The following is a 12,976-nucleotide window of genomic DNA, read 5'->3' as shown; positions in this document are numbered from 1 at the left end:
ATACTGAATACCTCTGTATTTATTTGTTTTGAGGTGAAAATATTGGGGTGCCATGAATATCCGAGTGGCACCTTTAATTTCTGAATTTCCAGGTCTTTCAACCATCACTCCAACTAGCCTTCTATCAACAGTCTGTCATATAAATGTCAAAGTTAGCAATGAAGCTGACAAGATACCATCATCATGCATTTTGAATTTTTTTTCCTTTTTAAATCAATATCTATTCTTTTATGGCAAAATACTTCTTGTTTATACTACCTCAGTACAGGTGTTGCTGGAATCAATTTGAATAATGTCTGCATTTCATAGTGATAGCAGAGTAGGAAGCTTCTGATTACAAAATGTGGAAAAATCCATTGGTATCTTAACTGTGGAGGTGATGTGTTGGGGACAGCCTACAAACAGACAAAGTTTACAAGGCTCTCAACAGAGGAAGCAACATTTATCAGGTAGAAAAAAACATCTTCCAGCCTTTTCCCTCTGCACCTTACTTTTAAAAATACCCACCCGACTCCACGACATCTCGTCTGTCCTCTCCCAGCATGATTGGTGCTTGAACTGGTGTCCGCACTTAAGGACGTCCACTAGATGAGCTTCTGTTTCAAAAATTAATAGAGATAGGTTATTTAAACTGACTGAAAATGTATCACATGGAATGTCCACTGGTTTTAAGCAGTGAGAAAAAGAAATCGTGAAAAAGTATAAACCCACGCTTGCTAAAGATGCTTCAGGTCAAAATGCAGAAACCAGATTAAAATCCTGAAAATATCAACACAGCAGTCCAAATATCTCTGACAAGCATTAAAGTGAGATAGAAATATTTGTAATAACCTAAAAACAACAAAAATATATATACAAATAAACCTTTAAAATTGATAAGCACTTTTGGCAAAATCTACCTTCTTCAGATCGTATTTTGCAAAGGCTACTATTGGTTTAAAAACAAAAAAATGACCAATCACATAATCTCAACTTTGGCACACCTATTTGCATTGGCCAATGATCAATACTTCAAGCTAGAACCAAACAAAAAAACTAGCTAGTAATTCACATCCATTAAGAAGTTTTTTGCAGTCTGATCATAGTCAATAGCAAAAATAACTGCCAATTGGTTTATGTGCAACATTCATGGACTGTTCAATCAATGCAAAAGCTTTGATGTATTGCAAGACATGTATATGTGGAGGCAGGAGTTCACCAATCAAAAAGTGAATCTATAACACACCTATTTCCGCTGGCCAATGCTCAATACTACAAGCTAGAACCAACGAAAAATGCATCTAATAGCTCACATCCAATAGAAGTTTTTTACCATCCAAGCATAACCGATAGCAAGAGTGACTGCCAATTGGTTAAACATAAGATGTTCAGCCAATGTAAAAGCTTCCATAAGTTATAAGGTAAGTATCTGCAGGAGCAGGAGTTCACCAGTCATAAATGAATCTCTAATGTCAAAATAGCCAATATTCAATAAAAGATCTTTGCCAGTCACTGTATGTTTAAACATGTTGATATTGATAGAAGTAACATTTTTAAACATCCAGTGACTGGCAAAGTATACCATTTCAAAATTTCGGCCACATCTGGTGACTTGCTGTGATTGTATGGCATTTTACGTAGGCAAGACTGACAAGCAATTTAAAAACAGGATTTTGCGACATGTAAGAGACATCTCTAAACAAGATATCAACAATAGTCTGGCATGTCATTGTTAAATCCTATCCATCCCATAGTTTTCTTTTTAAAGTAATGGAAATTATTCCCTCTTCTATCAGAGGTGGTGATATTCAAAATCGTATGGAACTGTATGATTTCAAATGGATTGTAAATTTGAGAAGTAACCATCATCCTGGCTTAAATAATATGGTTCCTTTAAAACCGGTGTTAAAAAACAGACACCCCACTCTGAATTGAATTTCTGGAGGTTTTCTTATTTTTTATATTTTTATTTTCATTTTCATCTTTTTTGTTGAGGCTTCAATCCTGTGGCTACACATCATGTAAGATCTTTTATTGACTATACCATGGAAACATTTGATACTATTCATTATATCTTAACAACATATGTTCTCTGTTGGTTGTTAATTATAAGTATTTTCATTATTATTCATCATTGATTTTGATGGAAACAAAAAGAAATGTCACACCAGTGTGTACTGCGATTGGCTATTTCCTGTTTTTTTCCCTATAGGTAAGTCTTCAAAACAGTCATTTGTTTGCTTTACTAACAGAAAACACAGAAAGTACCTAGTTTCAGTGCCTGGTCAGAAAGGTCCAATTAATTGGAAAGTACCCCTCAAGCAATGTTAAGCATCAGTACCGGATGGGTTTCCTGCATGCCACAGCACTACGGACAACTAACCTCTGGTTTCTAGCTGAGGCGCAAATACAGTTCTGATTTTTCAACAATAAATCTGTGTTACAAAGTGACTATTTCATGAAGAATCAACATGAATTATAGTTGATAGAAACCTGTCATCACACACTGAAATCATTAGCACAAGCAACTCAAATTTAGAATATTATGGATGTTGTCTGAATGCATTATAATCACACCATGACATAACCATGGTATAAAAAATCAACTTAAATCAGGGGACTATGCTTGCTTTTTTATCATTAACCTGAATACGCAAGCAAAGGAATGCAGTTCCAACATCAGTGATAAAAATTATGTTTTCTTCCTCTGCTAGCTCATTCTAGTAAATATTACAAGTACTTTATTTATACCATTTATTATGCTTAACTAGATATTCTTAGTTATATCTGGAGCGTTTCTCCCCGGGCCTCCGCTGAAAATAGGCTCTGTCCTAGTCGGACTTTCCCGGTAAACAAATGTTAAATAAAAATTAAAAAAATAATAAAAATAAATAAAAAATATGTTATATTTAGCATCTAAGGTTTACATTTCCGAATCCTAATCTTCTGCTTACTTTGTGTTTCTTGATCATATTTTGGTTGTCTGTTCTTCAGTTTGTGTTTAAAAGTCAGTATCCCACAATTCCATTGGAGTGGGTGGGGTTGCATAATTATGTATGCAAATGTTATGTTAATCAGTGCACAGACTTGTACTTATTTTTCATGAGCCTTTTTCCAGATTTTTGATGTTTCCAGGTTGAGAGGTATGCCAACCAGGAGTTATAAAGCTGGGGACTCTGACCCAGCCGTGAAGAGGAATGAAAGGGACAACATCAGATTTATAAGATATGTACTTACCATAACTTGGCATCTGTGTTGTCCTCTTTCATTCCTCCTCACCTTCCCTCCTAGCCTTTCCCCTACCCTGTATTCTAGAAGACCTGTGGGAAAACTGTTTGAGAACTTGATGTTCCTGGTTTGAGCCTATGACTTCTTTATTCCTTTCAGTATTTACTATGCACTATTAGCTATTGGCTATTTAGTTAGCATACTTGATCTGAGGAGGTTGGACAGAGGACAGAGCATTGTGGGAAGAGAGAGGGGCTTGAGACTTGGATCCTAGTCTGTGAGAATGTGACCAAGTCAGATCCGAGGATTGGATCTGTAACCCAACTGTGAGGAGGCATGAAAGAGGGCAACACTGATGCCAAGTTATGTTAAGTACATAACTTATAAGTTAGCAGGCATCTTTTGTTTTCTGATCTTTGGAGACATAACACCTATCAATATCAAGTATATTACAATCAGTTTTATGCTGTTTATCAGAAAAACATAATATCAAAGCTTCTAGCCAAATCCATTATCTTCATTAAAAATGATCTACATTCATTGAGAGTACCATATGACACTGCAAAAGCTTTCAGAATTTTACTTGGACCCTTTGCTAACATGACTGTTAACAATTTAGTGATAGTATACTTTATTTAGAAACTTCCAAATAAGTTTAAGTAAAAAAGCTTGGTTTATAATCCAAATATCTCAATGCCAGTAAAATTGCATCTTTGTAAATAAGTTGCATATGATCAGCTCTCATGGGATTCCTGAAATGACTTGTATTTTAGATCTCTAAGAAGAATGAAAAAATGTCTAAATTTTTTGATTAAAAAAATCTCTTTGCTGTTATAGTATCAAACAAATTCTCATTTCAAATGTCATAGGCCATTCAAAAACAGAACTAGTGATTTATCTGACATGAATGTGGGTACAATGAGACTTGGATGCATTTTTTTGAGGGGGTGGATCTTGAGTCTCATCCATGTTATTCCCTCAGAAAAGAATGATGGGAAATGGGAGCTGTAACTTGCAGAACCCCTGTATCTGGGAAAGACATATTTGATTCTTATCACCCACAGCCTAAACATTGCTTGGAAGGACATTTTGTAAGTATGTCCTAATACTGTATAAGCAACAGTGGAACTAAAATTGTGACATTTTTGGGTAAGGCCAAAAAATGGAAGATCCCCAGTTGTTGCTAGGGTTATGACCACACTGTCATCAGCTTTTACTTTCTTAAAGAGATTTAAATGATTATGTCACAGCAGGGTTTGACAGTCAGTAGGTACAGGGTAGAAAATAATAAATAAAAAGCTCAAACAATCAAGGGAAATTGTTTGCATCATCCTAGAAATCTAAACATGTATGCTTGACGTTGGGTTGTTCTATAGCTGCTTGAGCCCCAGCTGCTTCACTTCCACTGACCCACAGTCAGGAACTTGAATGTTTTTACCTCTGTCCACTCAGCTGCTGAAACAGGTGCTTGAACTCAAATGTAACTACAGAGATGCAACTGACATAAAGGAAGGATGCAAGTAAATGCTCACCATGGTCCAGGTAAGTGAGAAAGGGGAAATAGGTTAGGAGGGTTTAGGTTTAGGGAGGGATGAGGGAGGTTATGTTTAGGAAGTGATTGGGAGATTAGAATTAAGAAGGTGGTGGGAATTTAGATTTAGGGAACATTAAGGTTAGGGAGAGGAGGAGAGGGAAGAGGGATTTTAGCTTAATAGTCTGAGTAGAGGGAATCAGAAGGTTAAGGTTAGGGAGGGGAGGGAGATTTTTGGCTTAGGAAGCAATCAGAAGATTTGGGTTATGGAGGGGAAGGGGGGTTTAAGTTTAGGGACTGGGTGGGAGATTTTAGGAATAAGGCCAGGGTTTTGGGACAATAGATAGTCTTTCTTAACCTTATGGAGATCAAATTAGTGTGCGTTAGGGCACTTGCTAAAATGAGTGAATGACAGCAGAGAAATGTCACAGGCTAATGATACAAGATCACTTGTATTAGACCCCCAAAGGTGCCTTATCCTGGATTGTCTAAGAGGTGTTTGTGTGGTCCAAATCCAGTTGCATAAATACCTTGTAGTTTGAGTGGTTCAGCTTTACATTTTAGACGTGGCTTAGTGATTCAAGTGGAGCAGTGGTGCAGCAGTAGCATTGTCGCCTTACAGTAAGAGGTTCTCTGATTTGATTTTTGGCTGGATCACTTTCTATGCAGAGTCTGCATGTCCTCCCTGTATTCGTGTGGGTTTCCTCCAATTTCCTCCCATGTTACAAGACATGCATCTGGAGCATTTCTCCATGGGCCGCTGCTGAAAATTGACTTGTTCCAAGTCGAACTTTCCTGGTAAACAAATGTTAAAATAAATAAATCGTTCCCCCCTACACAGCGATACAGCTACCATGGACTTAGATTTTTTTTAATATTGTTGGACACACAGTGGCAGACTTTTGCATATTGGCAGGGTCAGATAGAAAAGTAAAGGGAATATACTTATTCAGAAGAGAAGTTTAGGGAAAGTCACAATATTAGGGAGGAGTATGAAGGAGGACACAATCTGTGCAGCATTTTGAGGAAGATTTATGTGTACTATAGTGTAGAACTGGCATACTTTCTGGCCACTAAAGGAATATTGAAAGCTGACATTCTAAAAGGTAGCAAGAACATGGTTGCAAAACCATTCTATGGTTCTGCAGCCTTCATTTGGTTTGCTGGCAAAAATATATATATATTGTCTTCTGTTTCTCATGCAGTCATGGACTGGCTTCTTTGCTTCCATGAAAAAAAAAATTGAAAGAAAAATAAATCACATTTCATTTACAAGTGATAGAACATCTCATCAATGCCTGCATAATACCAGAGAAATGTATTGCCACTGATATGTTCTGTTCAAAAATATTGACCTGTTTAGGCCAGTAGTATTTCTAAGTCATTATAGTTTTAACAGTTATATAACATGTCTTGCATTTTTGTAAGCCTACTTTGAAACCTGAGTATTGTTATTTTGTTAGATAGAACACCCATATCCACATTCTGCATTGTAAATATCAATTAATTGCAGCTACCTTTTATTAAATATCAATGCATTCTAAATAATTACAATGCCTCTTTATGCCAGTGGTCAGTGTCACTGCTGAAGATTATGAATGCTAGCTCATCTACCCAGGTAACAGACAAAAATAAAATAGTGGATACTTCTTTTTTCATTATTATGTATGACATCCTAGAACAAATGTTTTCCAAGACCTGAGGGGTATTTAACATTTTAGACACATTCAGAATTTAATATTTCATGGGAAAATGAAAGGAAGAGCCTTTCTATCACTTAAATAGAACATTTTCTCATTCAGCTATCCACAGCCCTATTAAACATGTGTACCAGCATTACTTATGCTGGTTTTGGGGAAATGCTGTTACAAATATGGCATTGTTCTCCTGGTATCTGAAAATCTTTAAAAAAAAGCCTTGAATTATATCACACAGTATGGAATATAGTTAGATACCCCTGGCAATGCCAATATTAGAATATGGAAATATACAGTTTATATGGAGATAGAACTCATAGCCTTCAGATTTTCCTGGCATCAGAGGTGAGAGTTTATTCTGCTGAGTTACTGACATAAATGCATATTATTCATGTTCCATCCATATATGTAATTAGTATTTCATTTACCCTTGCCCTTGTGATTTGCCTGTGGATGAAAAGAATCTGAAATGGACCACTCTAATTACCCTGATGACACATTTGGTATTTGCAATCAATGCTCCCCTTTCAACCCTAGTTTTTTCCCTTTTATACATTCATTCAAGTCTGCCTTATATCTGGGGATGCGTTGGGTATACTACAAGATGTCTACATGACCTGTGAGGGGGAGGGTCCTGACAGTCAGGGTGGTTAAGTAAAACCTTAAAAAGAGTGTAAATATACAGTCTATATGTCAGGACAAGCCTGCACTTTCTCTTCAAACATGTTGATACAGGACCCTCATTAAAAGCTACTGATAGATGTCAATTTAAGGATAAATTTCAGCAGGGTAACTTAGTTCCTTTGGGGTCCATTAATTAATGACCCAAAAGGACAGATAAAATGTTATGACAAATCTATGGACTCAAAAATGCACTGGTGGTAATAAGATAGCTGTCTAGTTTGGACTGGGTATCTGTATAGAGGCGGGACAAACTCTGACCCTCCTTATGCTTGCCATTCAAATATCCCTTCCATACCTCTCAACTGTATGGATTTTTACAGAATGTCCAAATTTTGCATCATATTTTTGGTTAGTTTCTCATAAAATTGTAGTTTTCTGGCAAATCAGTGGCAAATTATTGAAGGTTGAACTCAGAAAATGACAAGACAGTTGAGATTCAGACTATGTACCTTCAGAAAATTCATGCTAAAGCAAAACCTGTTATTATATCAATTTTCTAAGTTTGTAGAAGCAATATTTAAAAAGTGTCCCTATTTTTGGTACTTTGTCCCCCCATTTTTGATAGCTTTGTCCAGATTTCTTGCTCTAAGAGATTGAGAGGTATGATACCTTCCCCCTCTGACCTCGTTACTGAACATTCTGCTATATTTAAATGACTGTTCTTTAGTAGCCCATGGCATGGAAACTTAGTTCCATTATATTTCATCTACGCTCTGATATAAATTGGGTCTATATTACATTATTGAAAAACGTGCTCATCGAACACCTATTTGTCAACCAATACACAGCGAAAACACTAATCTCTGAATGGCCACTTCAGCAATTTTTTTCCCAGGAGAAAAAACACTTGGTCATCTTTGGGGATTTGTCCTTTTCTCCACTGTACTAGGATCTCAGAGTTGGTATATTTAGTTAGGGGGGCTGTGGGTCAAAGCCCTCCACTTTATAGGGTTTGAAAGTGTGTTTTGTTTGTGTTTGGCCAAGCAATTGTTTTCCCCTGGGGAAAAAAATTTGCCGAAGTGGCCGTTCGGTGATTAGTTTTCGTTGTTTATTGGTTGATGATTATGTGTTCGAGAACACATTTTTTGATAAAGTAATATAGACCCAATAAATCACCTTGTCACATCTCGCCCATTTTGACCATAACTCAGCTGTCTTAATATTTTAGTAATTCAATGCTTGCTCATATGGCAGCTCTCAAGAAGGAAACAAAAAGTGATAAAGCCAAGTTGTCAGTCACCTTTGACAAGAACTTACATATGACATAGTGGGGTTACTTCATGAGGCATTACCTCATGTACAGACCTCCAGTGTGTGTGTTTGTCTGCCTGCCATGATATAAAGCACTTCTCAATAATACCAAATCCATGCTATGAAGTAGAAAAATATTTTTGCCCCAATACACTGTAAACTGTCACAGTCACAAGCTCTTGTGGCATAATATTACCAAACTATTGAATCCACACCATTCACATCAGCCTAGTTCTTTCTTGCATGCTATTCCAGAAGTAGCAGTCATGCAGGTCTGCATTTTGTTTGCCAAATATGGAGAGATTACTTGTGATTCCAAGACTAGGTTTAATTTGCTAGTCTCCTTAAAGGTCACCTCTCCTTTCAAATCTTTTACTCATTCAGTCCTTCTTCTGGAAGACGTTAAAAAATCCTATGTTTTCTGCAGCTGTTATCAGTAAATGGACTCTCTTTTGAATATGCAAAGATTGGCCAAGCGCTACTGTATACTCCATAGTTACACTCATAGACTGCTGCTCAGTATATTATATGTACATAGGTTCATAGGTAGGTACTAGGCTATTGGCCCAAGGGCCTACATAAGCCTAGCCAACAAGGTTCCTTGGCTTACGCCACCCAAGAAAGTTATTTTCCTGTGCCACTGTCGAACAGAGACACAGAAGTGATCCCCGGGTGTATTTCCTATTTCCCATCAACTCATCAAGATTTTTCTTGAAGAGTGCTAATGAAGAACTTTGCTTGACACAGATGGGTAGCCTGTTCCAGAGTATGGGAAGTCTCTGGGACAGGAATCTACCCCTCCAGCATGTCCTGTTTATTGTGGTGACAAGGTTTAGGTCCCTAGAGCATGTAGCTCGGAGGGATTGGGATTTGTTTAGGTGTAGCATGTCCAACAACTCTGGGTTTGACATAGCTTTATATATTAGGCAGAGATCACCTCGGAGTAGGCAATATGCTACAGAGTGAAGCTGGAGTTTTTTGAGGCAGTCATTGTAGGGCATTTGTTTTAGGCCAGTAATCCTCTTTGTGAGGTACTTCTGTGGCCTTTCCAGCTGCTGCAGATGTCTTGTGAGGTACATTCCAAAATGTACTCTATAATGGGTCTAATGAGTGTCAAGTAGAGGGGAATAATGACCTCTTTTTCCTGGATGAGAACCCTTTTATGATGAGGTGTGCCACATAGAAGGACTTCCTGACTACTGTGGTGATGTGACTATCAAAGGAGAGACTACTGTCCACCTGGGTCCCAAGGTCTCTTATCACACATTCGGTGTTAAGTTGATTGCTGCCTATGTGGTAGTTCATGGCTACAGAGTTTTTACCAAAGGGGATGACACTGCACTTTTTGGCACTGAGCTTGAGGCCATGGCTCTGACACCAGGCATCTGTCTTAGTGAGGCCCTTCTGTAGGATGTCCACATCATTTGGGGACTTGACTATGGCTCCTAGATTGCAGTCATCTGTGAACTTCATTAGCCATAGGCCTTCTTTGTTAGCCTGAACTTCAGGGAAGTAGATACCAAACAGGAGAGGCCCCAGGACGGAACCCTGTGGTACTTCACTTGTCACTGCTTTGAGGTCAGATTTGGAGTCTGCAACTTTTACACTGTGGGTTCTGTCAGTGAGCCAGTTGGTAATCCATCTTGTGATGTAAGGATTTATACCTAGTTTAGTGAGTTTAGCTATAATTCCAGAATGGGGGATGGTGTCGAAAGCCTTGGCGAGGTCAAGATAGGCTTTGTGAACCACCTTACCCTCATCTATGGATTTGGTGACTGCCTCAAAGAAGTCGATCAGGTTCATGAGGCATGATCTGCCTTTCAAAAACCCGAACTGGGTGAGATCCAGAGTTTGGAGGTTACCAATGTCTTTGTTTAAGAGTTCCATGATGATATGTTCCATGGCCTTGCAGATCAGGCTCATCAGGCTAATAAGTTGATAGATCCCGGGATCAGTGGTTTCTCCCCCTTTGTGGAGTGGGATAACTGTTGCTGTGTGCCATTCAGTGGGCACAAAGCCTGATGCGAGGCTGTTATTGAACATGGTGCTTAAGTGGGGAGCCAGTTCGTTCTGAAGTACGTGTAAAACGCAGCCTGTGATGTTGTCTGGTCCCATGGCTGCTGTGTTTCTGGCTTTAGACAGTGCAGCTTTTACCTGTGTAGTTGTTATTACAGGGACTCTGCATTCTTCCTCTATAGATATGGGCCCTTTAGGGGGTAAGGGGGGGGGGGTAAAGTTAGCACTGAACCTATCTGCCAGGATGTTGGCAATATCAGTTGGTTCTGTAATTTTTGTGCCTTTGTGCTGTAACTCAGAGCAGATCTGGGTGTTGCCATCGAGATTCTTGACATAGCTATAGAATGCTTTGTGGTTGTCCTTGGAATTAGCTGTGATTTTGTTTTCGTAGATAGCTTTGGAGGATCTTATAAGGGATCTCAGCTTCTTACTGAGGCTGACCAGGGAGTTCCTCCACTCATAGGATTTTACTCTGCTTTGCAACAGTTTCTTCTTTCTGTTGTACAGTTTGTTTATGGCAGGGGACCACCAGATTGGCTTCCTTTTTTTGGAGGATAGCATCTTGGTTCTGTTTGGGATAGCACAATCCATGCACTCGTGTAAGTACTTATAGAGTGCTTTTGTGTAGGATTCCTCAGATGTAACTCTATTGTCCATCTGCATGGGTGTCATGAAGTTCACTACTTCTGTCTTAAGAAGCATGAAGTTGGCTTTGGAGAAAATTTTTACTGTGGTGTCCTTAATGGAGGGTGGGGGCAGGATGTGGATATCAAGGGTGATTAACTTATGGTCGGATCAGATCAAAGAGGAGTTGACTTCAGATGTGGAACACCGGTCACTCATGTTGGTAATGACTAGGTTTAGGATATTGTTGCCCCTGGTAGGGGTGTGGATAAGTTGATCTAGGGCATTGGAGTTTATGAATTCCAGAAAGAGTTGAACTAAGGAGTTGGTACACGAGTAGTTTTCCCAGTTAATGGTGGGGTAGTAGAAGTCGCCCATTATTAGGGTGTTTGGTTGAACCCTAATATTTTCCAGTGCATCAAGAAAAGAGTAGTGGAAATCCTGGGGCATGGTGGGATCTGTAGCAAGCTACAATTTGGATTGCAGTTTTGTCCAGAGTTAGTTGCACTTGGATAACCTCGGATGAATTATGCTGAACAACTAGTCTGGAGGTGTGGATATCCTTAATGAATATGGACACACCTCCACCTTTGGTGTTTTGGTCCGGGTTACATGGCCAAAAAGTGTGGTATGAGTTATAGCCTGATAGTGCAGGGGTGCTCTCTGGAGCCTTGAACCAGGTCTCAGTCACTGCACAGATATCGATGTTCTCCATTTTAAGGAGAGCCTCGAGTAAGTGCATTTTGAGATTTAGACTTCCAGCATTGAGTAGCATTACCCTCAGTTTTTGCTTGCCTGTTACTGTTATGGTGGTGAATTTGTTATTTGAACCCTGCCTAAAAACGGCACTATAAGGGCAGCAAGAACCTTAGCCACTAACATAAGGTTGGAAATCAAAGTGCAAGGACACATTCTATATACCCTTTCCTTGCAGGCAAAATAGGCTTCCATTAAAGGCAACTGATGGGTGGCAACTTATTGAGTGAATTACACAGCTGTATTCTGCTTCTTTGGGCTCCTGAAATTTAGGAATTTAAGCAACAACATGTTTCTGATAAACTGTAGCATCTCAACAATCCGCAGGTGGTATTCAGTCAACAAGGACTGTGGCAGGGATGTTATATCCCTTCAGCTGTCCTCAGCACCCTCCCTTAACTGTGTCTACCTGCATGCACAGCTAAGCCTTTCCTCTTTACTCAGATAGCAACTCATATCAAAGTATGACTCCTGTACTTACAAGGCCATCTCATGATGATGTGCTTTATTATGTGAATCTTTTAGTGCTTGAAATCACATTTTGTACATGTGTAGCACCAGTCTCTAGAAAACTGCTTCAAAATACCATTTAAATTGAGTTGAAATGCATACTCTTTATAACACTGCAAACAACACAGTCAAGTAAAAAAATACAAATAAATAGGAATGTAATGTTCCATTATCGTATCTTTGACTGCAAGCTGCAAAAACGTTGAGTGAAAAATGTATGTTTCTTTACTAATGCTAAAACGTTTTTCTCAGTCATTGCATACTCTACATCTATGTTGTTGCCTCACAGCAAGAGGTTCCCTTGTTTAATTCTAAGCTGTGGTGGCTTCTGTGGGGAGTCTGCATGTCCTCTCTGTGTTTGCATCGGATTCCTCCGGGTGCTCCAGTTTCCTCCCACATTCTAAAGAGATGCAGTAAGTGGAATTGGACACTCTAAATTTGTCATAGGTATGAGTGTGTGTGTGTGAGTGTGTGTTATGGAAGAACTGCTGTGGCAGGACTAGCCACCTGGTGGTGTGAATCTTGGCTCTAGTTGATTGTCAGTGTTGAAGTGACACCCCGACCCCATGTGTAAACATTTGAAAAAGGGGTTTTGAATGGATGGGTGGGCACAGCCTATGGCATCTTCCTTCAGAACTTTACATTTCCTTAGAACTTTTAACAGCAAATAGTTCTTTTGTTTTTATGATATCAGCAAGTA

Source organism: Protopterus annectens, chromosome 8.part0 (assembly GCF_019279795.1).
Source record: "Protopterus annectens isolate FY-2018-M chromosome 8.part0, PAN1.0, whole genome shotgun sequence".
Classification (NCBI taxonomy): Eukaryota; Metazoa; Chordata; order Ceratodontiformes; family Protopteridae; genus Protopterus; species Protopterus annectens.
The sequence above is the reverse complement of the archived record's forward strand: the minus strand, read 5'-3'. Positions refer to the sequence as shown.